Source organism: Chiloscyllium punctatum, chromosome 30 (genome assembly GCF_047496795.1).
Source record: "Chiloscyllium punctatum isolate Juve2018m chromosome 30, sChiPun1.3, whole genome shotgun sequence".
In the NCBI taxonomy this organism is placed as follows: Eukaryota; Metazoa; Chordata; class Chondrichthyes; order Orectolobiformes; family Hemiscylliidae; genus Chiloscyllium; species Chiloscyllium punctatum.
In genome coordinates this window covers 26,228,384-26,242,297 of record NC_092768.1, presented here as the reverse complement: position 1 = coordinate 26,242,297, position 13,914 = coordinate 26,228,384, and positions in this window count along the sequence as shown.

Genomic DNA, 13,914 nt, shown 5'->3' with positions numbered 1-13,914 from the left:
TAGCTTGAATGTAGTCCCACTGTTGAGTAATGTGGAGGAACCGGTGTTAGGCTGCGGTGAACATAGTTAGAAATGACACAACACCAGGTGTTAGACCAACAGATTTATTTGAAAACACTAGCTTACGTAGCGATGCTCTGTCCTAAAGTGCCCCGACAGCGGAGGCATCAGACACATTATTTATAAGTACAAGATCAAAGGGTTATACAACTGATACGAATGTATTTAACATGCCTACAATGGTTGACTCTGTCCCATTAAAACTTTAGTTCGTTAGAAAGGCGATGCAGGTAGCGATTGGTTAAATCGGACCCGGGTTCAATCCCTGTCTAGACCATGGTTCAATCTCTGCCTCAGGCGACTGTCTGTGTGGAGTTTGCACATTCTCCCCGTGTCTGCATGGGTTTCCTTCGGGTGCTCCGGTTCCTCCCACAGTCCAAAAATGTGCAGGTTAGGTGAATTGGCCATGCTAAATTGCCGGTAGTGTTAGGTGAAGGGGTAAATGTAGGGGAATGGGTCTGGGTGGGTTGGTGTGGACTTGGGCCGAAGGGCCTGTTTCCACACTGTAAGTAAGTAAAATGCAAATCCCAGAATTTCGTTCACGTCACTGTCCCGAGATAACTCAAGATTTTATCAGTGTATCGAAGGGGTGACACCTCAGGTCAATGATGCATTTTAGATGTGAAGGCTTGTTTAGAATCCATCTGTAGCTTAACCTAGAGGCAGGCTGGTTTTATTTCCAAAGTAGTAATTTATAAAACGCTTATAAAACGCCACACTAATTAACAGATGTATCTACAACTTGCGTGCTTTCAAACAAAATAGAAAGTATATGCAAATACAAATCTGCAAATGCAAATTCGCCCCAGAGATTTGTGTGTGTGTATGTGTGTGTGTGTGTGTGTTTGGGAGAATATGTATGTATGTGTGTGTGAGAGAGAGAGAGAGAGACGGGGAGAGAAAGAGTGCGTGTGAGGAGTACATATGTGTGAGAGTATGTGTTTGAGTGTGTGAGAAAGAGTAAGTGTGTGCTTGAGACAGAGTGTGCGTGAGTGTGAGGGAATATGTATGCGTGAGAAAGTGTGCATGTGTGGGAGAGAGTGCATGGATGAGAGAGGGTCTGTGTGAGTGTGCGAGCAGGTGTGTGTATGTGTATAGTGTGGTAGGGTCAACTGTAATGCAACATGAAGCCAGGATCAGAGTTGAGGCCATCCTCATGAGTACCAAACTTGATTATCAGCCTCTGCTCAGCGACCCTGAATTGTTGTGTATCCCAAACGCTACATTGGAAGATGTTTACTTGAAGATCCAAGGCCAAATGCCTTTGACCGCTGAAGTGCTTCCCTACTGGGAGAGAATGCTCTTGCCTGGTGAGTATTGTTTGGTGTTTTCATTCTTTGTTATAACCTCCGAATGGTTTTGCCAATATACCATGCCTCAGGCGTATGACATGAACAACACTGGTTGAGTCACATGAGTGCATGTGGTGGGCGGTGTCTCCACGTGTGATGGTAGTATCCATGACGATGATCTGACATGCTGTTGTCGGGCTGTGCGGTTATTTTCCCTGTCTATCTGCGCATTGAAGTCCTTATGATTATTGTAAAAGTGCCTTTCTTACATGTCTTTGCTGTCTCTTAATTTATTTTCTGCCCACATCCTGAGTACAACTTGGAGGCCCATCAATAATTCCTAAAAGGGATATTTTGCATTTGTGGTTACTCAACTCTGCACATACAGATTCCATGTTACTTGACTCTATATCACTTCTTACTGTTGATGCAATTTCATTTCTTACAAGCAAGGCAATGCTGCTCCTCGCCCATCTGCCAGTCCTTTTGTTCGGACATGTATTCTTAGATGCTTAGTTCCCAGCCTTTATCCACTTGCAGCCATTTCTGTTTGATACACATAACATTGTTCCTGTCAATTTCAATCTGCACTACAAGCTCTTTTACCTTGCTACATATTTTGTGTGCAGTTAAGTACAACACCTCAATCCAGCATTGACTGCTCCTCATCTCATTGTTGTTCCCTAATCTGCTGTGCCTGAAGTTAGATTTCTGACTGTTGCAATATTCTCTGTCCTATTACTTGTTCTAGAAACTTTAAGGTCCACTGAGTCCTCCCCCACATTGAAGTTTTCCATAATGTTCTGTGCATGAACCCAACCCCTCCACACTATTTAGTTTAAAATTCACTGTTCTCAGATTCTGGTCGCAGGATGATTCAGCTAGATCGTATGCCATTCAGAACAATTCCCTCCTTCCCCAGTAGTAGTGTCAATGTTGCATGAATTCAAACCAGTTTATTCCACTTCAATCATTGAGTCACACATTTACCTCTTTAATTTTGTTGACCCTGTTTCAATTAGCTCGTGGCTCAGGTAGTAATCTGAAGATTATCACCTTTTTGCTTCTGCCTTTTAATTTAGCCCCAAACTGCTCATATTCCCTCAACTCTTTCCTCTTTCAACCTATATATTGGTACCCCATATCGAGCATGAAAACTTGACATTTCCCCTCTTACTCCAACTTCATCTGCAAGGTAGATGAGATATCATGAACCCAGGCATCTGACAGACAGCCCATCCTTTGGAACTCTCACATTAGACACAGAGAACAATGTTTATTCCACTGACTAAACTACCCTGATTACCATTACATTTTCTGTTTTCACCACCCTCTTGAATGGCTCCCTGTACCACGGTGCTATGGTAAGTTTCCTCCTCTACGTTACACCCTTATTCGCACAGGGAGCAAAGAAAACACATGCAGTATGCCTCAGTGACTATGTCCAGTAGCTCTGACCTATATAATTATGAAGTGCTTTGAGAGGATAGTCATGGCTTATATCAAGCTTATATCATGGCTATGTCTGAGCCTGTCTGTATCCCTTGCAATTTGATGACTGTTGCCACAGGTTCATAGCAGACTCCATCTCCCTGGGCCTATTCTTATCCCTGGAACATCTAGAACTTAAGGATACCTGCTTTAAGATTCCACTTATCGACTGCAGTTTCCACTTCAACTATAATCCCAACCAATTAATCTCTAACCTCTGAAGCCTAGGTCTGTGCTCCACCTCTGCACTTGGGTCCTCAACTTCCTAATCCATAGATTGCAATCAATGGAGAAAGGCAACAGCACCTACTCCACTACAATCCTTAACACTGGTGCCCCACAAGGATGCGCATTCAGCCCCTTCCTGTACTCCTTCTACAATCATGACCATGTGCTTATACTCCACCTACAAATTCACTCAGGATACTACCATTGTATGCTGGATATTAAACAATGACGACAGAATATAGGAAAGAGTTAGAGTACTTGGTGCTGTGGCATGAAGATAACAATCTCTCCCTCAACAGCAGCAAACTAAAGAGCTGAGAAGCATGGTGGAGGCACACCTGTATCTACACCAATGGAGCTGAGTGGAGATAGTCAAGAGCGTCAACATTCTTGGAGTGAAGGTAACCAATAATTTGTCCTGGACCACCCGTGTTGATTTAATGGTCAAGAAGGCACAATAATGCCTTTTCTTCCGCAGGAGGCTAAGCAAATTCGGAATGACTGTAAGGTCTCTCACCAACTTTTACAGATGCACCATAGAAAGCATTCTATGGAGATGCATCATGATTTGGTTTGGCAACTGCTCTGTCCAGGAGCGTAAGAAACTACAGAGAGTTGTGGACAAAGTCCATTCCATCACACAAGTCAACTTTTAATCCAATGACTCTATCAGCACTTCAGAAAAGCAGCCAAAATCATCAAAGACCGCTCCAACCATGGTTATAATCTCTTCTGACTTATTATTTCGGGCAAAAGATAGAAATGCTTAAACATATGGACCAACGGGTTCAAGAACAGCTTCTTCCTCACTGTTCTTAGCTTTCTGAATTGGTTTCTCAAATTTCCAATCTAATGTTGATCTTGCTTCTTGTGCACCTTCTTTGCAGCCATAACTTTGTATTCCTCGCTCTGTTCAACCACTCTGATCTTTGTGTGCTATGATCTGCCTGTATTGCATGCAAAATAAACTTTTCACGGTACATAGGCACATGTGAGAAGAATAAATCAAATTAACAGGTTTAATTTCGACAGGTTTACACAGTACGTTTGGATTGGCTCAGGCTTGGTGGGCCGAAGGGCCTGTTCCTGGGCTGTAAATTTTCTTTGTTCTTTGTTCTTTTTGAAATCAAAAGTCTCAAACTTGTTAGAGAAGCTGAAGATTATTCAGCATAACTCTTGGATTTCTTACCTGTGCTGCTTGCAGTCACACTCTCCTATCCATGACCACTGATTGAATTAGATGTAGTTACTCTAAAGGGTGTGACTGTCTCCAGAAACACAACATCCAGGTAAATCTTCGTGGTCCCTGATGTGATGTTTGAAGTTCTGATTCCAGGTAATCAACTCTGAACCAGAGTTCCTCAAACAAAACCAATTGCTAGATGTTGTTACTATGGACTAGACCGAGATTCATCAGCTCATACATCACGCAGGTACATTACGTCATCTGCTCCGGCAACTCTATCACTGTTTTCCTGTGATGTCACTCATCGGTATTGGGCCCCTGGTTTTGGATATCAATTTTTCATGTTAAAAATTATCCTTACTAACTATTAATCAATAAAGCAAGCACAAAGCTACTCTTCTGCTCTGTTGTAAGTTCCAAAAACTGCCTCCAAATTCCCGGAGATATTTATTCAGTCGGGCTGCGTCTCACTCTGAAATGCAGCTGAGCTGATTCACACTGGTTACACATCGGTTGAACAAAGAATAATGCAGCACAGGAACAGGCCCTTTAGCCCTCCAAGCCCGTGCTGATACATTTTGTCTTCCCATACAGAAACTGTTGTCACTTACAGAATCTGTACCCTCTATTCCCTTCCTATTCATATGTTCGTCCAGATGCTATTGTGTCTACTTCAATAACCTCCTCTGGCAGCGCATTCCAGGCACTCACCAAGCTTTGTGTTGTAAAAGGTGCCTCTCACATCTGGTTTAAACCTCCCCGCTTGCACCTTGAACTATGTCCCCGAGTAATTGATCCCTCCACCCTGGGAAAAAGTCTCATACTCTCCACGCTATCCAAACCATTCACAATCTTATAAACTCCAACAGGTCGCCCTGCAAACTCCTACGTTCCAGTGAAAACAAATCTAATCCATCCAAACATTCTTCATACGTAAAGCCCCCCATACCAGGCAACATCCTGGCAAACCTTTTCTGTACCCTTTCCAACGCATTCATATCCTTCTGGTAATATGGTGACTAGAAGTGTGTGCTATAATCCAAGTGTGGCCTATCTAAAGTTCAATAAAGCTGCAGCATAACTTGCCCATCCTTACAATCAGTGCCCCCTCCAGTAAAGGCAAGCATGCCATGGGCCATTTTTACACTTATCTGCCTATGCTGTCAGTAATCTGTGGACTTTCATACCCAGAATCCTTTGCATATCAATACTCCTGAGGGTTCTGCCATCCACTGCATAATTTCCACCTGTACTTGACCTTCCAAAATACATCTCCTCACATTTGTCCAGATTAAACTACATTTGCCATTTTTCTGCCCATGCCTCCAATTGATCTATATCCTGCTGTATCCACTGACAATCGTCCTCATTATCCACAACTCCATCAATCTATGTATTGTCTGCAAACTTACTAATTAGATCAGCCACATTTTCCTCCAAATCATTTATGTAGACCATGAACAGCAAAGGTCCCAGCACTGATCCCTGTGGAACACCACCAGTCACAATCCTCCATTCTGAAAAGCATCCACCGCTATCCTCTGTCTCCTATGATTAAGCCAGTTCTGATTGCCTGCTCACTCCTGATACCATGTGCTTTCACCATTTGTACCAGTGTGGCATGAGGGACCATGTCAAAGCCTTTACTGAAGTCCATGTGGACAACATCAACCACGTTTCCAATTCAATTATCTTTGCCATCTCCTCAAAAAACTCGATCAAGTTAGTGAGGTGCGACCTCCCCTATAAAAAACCACGCTGTCTATCGCTAATAAGTGCATTTTCTTCTAAATGTGCGTAAATCGTGTCCCTCAGAATCTTTTCTCATAATTTCCCCACCACAAATACGAGGCTTACAGGCTTGTAACTTTCTGGATTAGTCCTGCTACCCTTCATAAACAATGGGCCAATATTGGCTATTCTCCAGTCCTCTGGTACCTCACTTGTGGCCAAAGAGGATACAAAAAATATCTGCCAATGCTCCAGAAATTTGTTGTCTTTATTTTTGGATAGATCTCAGTAGGACTCAGGGACTAATCTACCTTAATAGCTTTTAAGACTCACAACTTTTTTAATAGCAACTTGGCCTAGAAATTCAACACTCCCTTCCCTAAGATCATCTTTCCCACTTCCTTCTCTTTGGTGAACATCAACACAAAGTATTCATTTAGGACTTCACCTACTTCTTTTGTCTCCACACACAGATTCCCTCCTTTGTATTTGACAGGACCAACCACTTCCTTGGATACCCTCTTGCTTTTTATTTATGAAGTTTAGGGAATTCAGCATGTCAATAAGTGCCTCACCAACGTTTACAAATGCCCCAAAGAAAGCATGCTATCTGGATGCATAATGGCCTGGAACAGCAACTGCTCTGCCCAGGATCATAAGAAACTGCCGAACGTTACGTGTACAGCACAGATCATTACAGAAGAAAAGCCTCCAATCCATGTACTCTGTTTACACTTGCTGCCATGGAAAGGCTGCCAACATCATCAAAGACCCTTCCCTCCCTGGTACTGCTCTCCTACAAACTCTTCTGTCAGGGAGATGATGCAGACATTTGAACACAGGTTCAAGAACAACTTCTTTTCTGCCGTTATTAGACTGATGAATATACTCTCTAACTTCAAGTAATGCTGATCTTGCTTTGCCATCTCCCATGTAGTGTAACAAGTTTGTCTCGATCTGTCTAAGCAGCCTTTGATCTCTATGTCATTATTTGTTATGATCTGTCTGTACTGCTCGCAAAACAAAGGTCTTCACAGTACCTAGATACACGTGACTAAAAGAAATCACACCAAGTCAAATATAAAAAGCCTTGAGATTCTCCTTAATACTGTCCACTAAAAACTTTTCAATATCTCATTTAAAACCTCTAATTCCTTGTTAAGATCTTTCTTACTTGTCTTATATACTTCAAGGGGTTTGTCCATCCCCATCCTTTTCGACATTACATATGCTTTCCTTTTCTTTTTGACCAAGGTCATGATATCCCTTGTCATCCAAGGTTCACTTAACTTGTCATACCTATCCTTCAATCTCACAGGAGCATGCCAATCCTGAATTCTTATCAACAGCCGTTTGAGATGCTCCCACGTCGGATGTGGATTTACCCTGAAACAACTGCCTCCAATCTAAATGCTCCAGTTCCTGCCTAAAGATTATCCACGTTTTAAATAGAGTACTGCATTAAAAACTTTTAAAATGAGAAAAGTAAAGATTAACCAGTTCTATTCCACACTGCCTTTAAATTCCCTGAACTATATATTCACTGGACTGTGCGCCAATCTGGATGTGATCCCTCCCTCGATCTTTTGCAGCTTAACAAGTAAAGAGTGCTTTAATGTTTTGCATAAAACAGGTAATTGTGTAATCATTTTTAAGGATACTTTCACTGAGACAGATCAGAAAACCATGAGGCACCGTGTCAAAACCGTTACTAAATCAATGAATAACTGGGACAATGAATAAATTGCTCTACTTACATTCCAGTATATTGTGTTTGATGTGGCTCAACATTATCTCTTAATTGCATACATACCCAATCAATCCACACAGCACATTCAGTACAGACTATCAAAATAACATTCGCAGCAAGAGATGCCCCATAAATATAAGTTTCCTTCCCATCAATTTTATTAGAGTACACAGTTGAGCATGACATTCCAACTATTGTTTCCAGACCTGGGTAGATCCAGTCCTAAATTTTAATGAGTCAAATTGACAGTATCATCATGTTTACACGAACCAAACAGATGAGTGATTAAGATCAACAGAAAATGATAGAAACTCTCAGTGGGCTATCCAGCACAAGAACGACAAACTTCTTCACCTAACTTTCCTAATTAACCTGTTCAGAGGTGCTAGTTTACACTCCTGGTGCAGGAGGGACTTGAATCCCGATCTTCCAGTCTTCCAGAGGATAGGGGCACTACCACTGCACAACAAGAGTGCACCATCTCCCATCCGAAACACACACTCCCATTCACCCCCACTCCTGCACCAACCCACTCAATTCATGAGTCCAAATTGAATACAGCCATGTATCACAACAGCTGCTGGTCTTCTCCTCATTCTTCTTTGATACATGTTACTGTTACTCACAAGGCCAGAATTCAATACCCAACTGACATTAAGATTCAACTACATTTCTGCAAGTCTGGAGTTGTTTGAGGGCCAGCCAAACCGTTCACATTTACTCATTGATTCAAATTTTGCCTCCATTTTGCAGTTAGATTCAAACTTTTGTCACTGAACATCAGGGTGAAGCTCTATATTGCTAGTCTAGTGACATTGCCACAACTCTTCTATATCCCTCTTCGAGGCAAGTGTAGATGGAGTCCATGGGAAGAAGGCTGGTTTTCGTAATTCTGTAATTTCCTGCAGTCTTGAGAAGATCAGTTGCTATACTAAGCGGTGATGAATCTGGACAGGATGCTTTTAATGGTACATTATGGACATGCCGAAGTTCCTTAGCCTTCTGAGGAAGTAGAGGTGTTGGTGTGTTTTATTGACTGTGGCATCGACGTGGATGGACCAAGATAGATCTTTAATGATAATTGACCACCTCCACCTCAACAGCATTGATATACACCAGGGCATATCCGCCACTCTGGTCCTGAAGCCCCCATGGAAAGACTCCACTGACCTTGCAGTGAAATTATTTGGCGTCCGCTTGGAAAGACGCCACTGAGCCCAGTCTGTGAACCACTGACTGATTCATCTCCAACACCGTCATGTAGCGCCACCCCCCGCCTGTGGAGCAACATTACAGGCAGGAAGGTCCCCGGGTTCCGGCAGCTCAGAGCTCATTTTACCCGGTAAATCCCTCTCTACAACTGAGCTTCTATTTGCTTTTTCTCCCCCTCTCCCATTCCTTCTTTCATCCAGCACTACAGATTCCTCGTGGATCTTTAAGCTCCTAGTTCCGATGTAGGGTTTATTCCCAGAATATTAACCCGTGACTGAGACCGACTCTCATCAGTTTACAGCCGGCAGGAGGCAGAGCGACCTGATGAAATTATGGGATGTTCTTCCAGATGACCACTAATCCCGCAGATTTTTAGTATTGTTTTACTCTTCTGTCTGTCACTGGGTTGAAGACTGAAGAAGGCAAAGACCCTCTCAGTGAAAGTGTGGGTGAAAGTGTGGAGGTGGGACATGGTGTCCGCATTGTAAAATGACACCTGTCCCCCCTCATAGTCCAGGAAAACTCCAACCTTCCGTTGCTTCTCCGTCTGAGTATGGATTGCCCTCGAGGATGATCTGAAAGAAGCACAATCGCTTTCAGGGAAGAGCCACAAAACCCAATATCCGGACTCAGGTTTCAGGTTAACGTTCCCTTTTCTCTTGACAGATTCTTGGGCCACTCCGACAATGCACAAAGTCTTATTCCCTGTCTCCACCTCCCAGTACTGTCTCCCTGATGTGAATCCCTCCGATCCCAGGACAAAGAGCTAGAGATCAAATCCCTTCATATTGTCAGGGAAAACATGCTGACTTTTCGCCAATCTTACACTAGCTCGGTCTGCAGACAAGACGAGGCGGGGATTTGCTGTGACTGGGTCCAAAGTCAGCGAGGCTGGAACAGGATACATATAGACATATATAAATACATTGATTTAGATGTTTGCTGTCATTTAGTTAACCACATTTATTTTAGAAAACGCATTGAGGGTGAAACAAAACAAAATGTACGTGTGAAATTCAGCAGGTATGACAGCATTTGTAGAGATAAAGCAAAGTTACATTCTGTACGACAGTGACAACAAACACATTCATACACCATCACTTCTAAGTTGCCCTCCCCTAATTCACATAGCATTTTGACTTAGAATAATATGATTGTTTTCTTTCTCTAGCTCCGGTAGCTGATTTACTTTCTGGTACCCCGTCCTGAGAACACTGCAAGAGTACTTACATCAGATGGGCCGAACAAGTTCAAGTTTGGATTGCATTTTCTGAATGCAATTCGGGATGGGAAATTAACGCTGACTCTGTCAGTAATGCCTACATCCTTTGAAAGATAACAATGCGTCGTGGGGCTGGGGGAGGCAAGCGAGTTAACAAAGGCGGAACTAGATGATCTGAGCAATGGTACAAATATCAATGTGTAATGTATGATATATACCTCTGATTTTGAGTTCAATTGTGACATCGAGGTTGCGAAACGGTCAGGGTAATCTCACACTGTCACAAAGGAAGAGAAATTGAACCAATAGCCATGATTCTCTCTCCCCACTGTTTAATTGAAAGAAATGTTTGATCATACCTCACTGTTTGTCCGCATAACCTACAGAAATCAAAGTGTATTTTAGATACTTTCTACTATTAACAACTTGGAACTGTTTTTTTAAAAAAGGAAATCAGACAGATGCATCGTGATCTAACATGGAAAACGTGGGGCTGGCAATTTCCTGATGGTATTCCTACTAGTCTGTTAATCCAGAAATCCAGGTCATATTCTGGGGAATCCCGTTAGGGCAGATAGTACAATTTGAATTCAAAAAAATCTGGAATTAATCATCTAACAATGACCGTGAATCCAGTGCCAATTGTTGAAAAATCCACTTAGTTCTCGAACGTCCTGCCATCCTTACCTGTTCTGATCTACATGTGACTCCAGACCCACAGCAAAGTGGTTGACTCTTAACTGCCCTTGGGGTAATAAATGCTTACCTAGCCAGCGATGTCCTCATCCCATAAACGAATTTTAAAAAAAGAGAAATTGGCCACGGAGCAGGTTAGCAGGAAGGGGGTCAACGGAACAGTGGAGGAATAAACAAAGCATTAGTTCCCCAGGAAGCCTGGTTTCAGTTGGATTAATTCCATTTTGCTTTAAAACAATGAAGAGATTAGTGCGGCTTGAAAGATGTGACTACAAACAAGGACTCATGCAAATTTGCTTGGATCCTATTGCCTCATACCTTTGCTGGATTAGAGTGGTGCTGGAAAAGCACAGCAGTTCAAGCAGCATCCGAGGAGCAGGAAAATCGACGTCGATTTTCCTGCTCCTCGGATGCTGCCTGAACTGCTCTGCTTTTCTAGCACCACTCTAATCCAGAATCTGGTTTCCAGCATCTGCAGTCATTGTTTTTACCTCATACCTTTGCTGTTAGCCACCGTTCCAAAGCTTATCTTTCTGAATTCCAAGTTCACTACATTAAAGGCATTGTCTTATCTGCACACACAGCCACCATTTCGAGAAAAAAAACCAGCTAATTATGTTGGTGAGACATATCTTCCCCTTAAAAATATCAATCTGATTGTTCACAATTAACTACTGGCTTTTTAAGAGAAGATTAAAAAGGTAGTCTCCATATTCTTGCCAAATCGTGGGTCTGCTCTTAGGATCACAAACCAGTCAGGTAAATGCAGATTAATTCTGTCTGTCAGAATTGCTGTCCACAGTTTCCACATTAGTATGATTATACTGATGGGTCTGTAGTTTCCTTCCTTGTCACTTGCTCCCTTCTTGAATAATGTTACTATACATCTGGTACCTCTCTTGAGACCAGCAAGAAATGGAAATTTATTGACAGTGCCTCTTCTATTTCCTCATTTCCTTAACTTAACAGCTTCAAGTTCATTTCATCTGGCTCTGGAGGCATATCTGCTTAACAGCCTCACTGTCTATGACTTTTTTTGGTTATATCATAATTCCTGCCATCAATTGCTATACCCATACCATTCTTCTCACCAGTGAGCACTAACAGATGGCATTAATTTGGACCCTACCTATATCTTCCAACTCTATGCGTAAATTATCACTTTTGTTCTTTATGGGAGTTGCTCTTTACCTCCTTATCCTTTTATCATTTATGTACCTGTAGAGTAATTTAGGATTTTTGTCTTTATATTACCCACCTTTATTCTTTCATGTCCCACACCGCCTTTTCACTCTGCTCATTTCCTTTTTAAGTTCCCCCTCGCACATTCTGAACTCCTCGAGAGCATCTGCTATTTTGAGCCCTCAGTATTTGCCATATCCTTCCTTTTTCTCTTTATCTAATGCTACATTTTTCTGCAGGGTTTGCTGGATTTGTATCATTTGCAAGGGGATCTTACAAATGTAATATTTATGAAAAGTGTCAAAACACTTCACATTATGTATTAAACTTGAAGCTTAGTGAAGGGCTGGGTATCTCCCCCAGGGCAGGGTGTCCAATTCAGAATTGTCTTCTCCTCAACCCTACTAATTCTCCTAATCATAAAAAAAGTGTATAGTACTATTTGAGCTTTTGTTTTTCATATTTGTTGAAAAAACTGGCTCCTTTCATTGCTGACATCCTGGGTCAATTGTGTTTCTCTTAGTTTAAATAGCTCCACGCTAAGTATATGACACGTTCTCACTTCATGATCATTATATTTATATCATAAATAGTGCAACATGAAGTCATATGCTGTATCTAACAACTAATTTCTACCAATGTTGACCTGACAATGATTAAACAGACATTTCTGATGTATCAATTGATGCATGAAAATCAGAGATTCAGATCATTATATTTATGTTCAGTAAATGTATATAACATATTCTCCCCGAGTCTGCTCCGGTTTCCTCCCGGAATCCAAAGATGTGCAGTTTACGTGACTTGGCTATGCTAAATTCCCATAGTGTTCAGGCATGTATCGTTTAGGTGCATGTGTCAGAGGTAAATTTGGGGGATGGGTTTGGCTGGGATATTCTTTGGGGCGGTTGAAGTGGACCTGTTGGGCTGAAAGGCCTGTTTCCATACAGTAGGGATTCTAATTCTGAATATTTTATAACCACGCATAATTGTCCTTCAGAGTGGATAAGAATCAAGCATACTGCTGGGCGTCTCTGTGTTAATTGTAGGCCAAGCTGAGTTCTGGGAAATGTTTTGTGGCATACGCATCAAGAATTCAGAATTAGAAAAAAGAAATATTTAAATCTTACCGGGGTTAATGTAGCTTAACATATCTCTCCATGCGGTATACTATAAAGATCCTTTGAACTTTCCAATAGTCAGGGATCCATCTTCCACTGACAGTACGTGAATGTCGTCACTAATCCTGAAATCATTGAACAATTGATGTTTTAAGTTGATGAAGAACAAATTTGCTCTTTATTGTAATAGTTGAGGTGAGAATCATATCCTACATTCTCTTCTGAAAAGTTTCTCCCTGAAAATAAATCATTTAAAAATAGTGAGGATGACATGAACAGACCTCAGAAAGATATAGTCAGGCTTGTGAATGCACATAGGATAGATGAGAGTTATGCAGAGAGATGTGAAGTGGCACAATTTTAGAAATGCTCTGTGGATTGGTCTGAGCAAGTCCTGAACTACGAAAGCAACCACCCCAGCACACACAAAAGATGTTGCATCAAGACACTATTCAAAAGGGCCACAACACACTGCAGTACACCAGAACTGCAAAAAGAGGAAGAATGTATTCGCCAAAAACGCAATTTCATCAACAGATGCCTAAGGGAAAGACAACGGAACGAGGACATGCCATAACCCAGAGGACTAGCCACACTACCACACATGAAGAGCATTTCCGAACTGACAGCCAGACTACTGCGACCACGAGGACTCATAACAGCACACAAACCAACAGACACTCAGACAACAACTCACCAAAACTAAGGACCCGATACCCAGCATGAGCAAAACCAATGTAGTG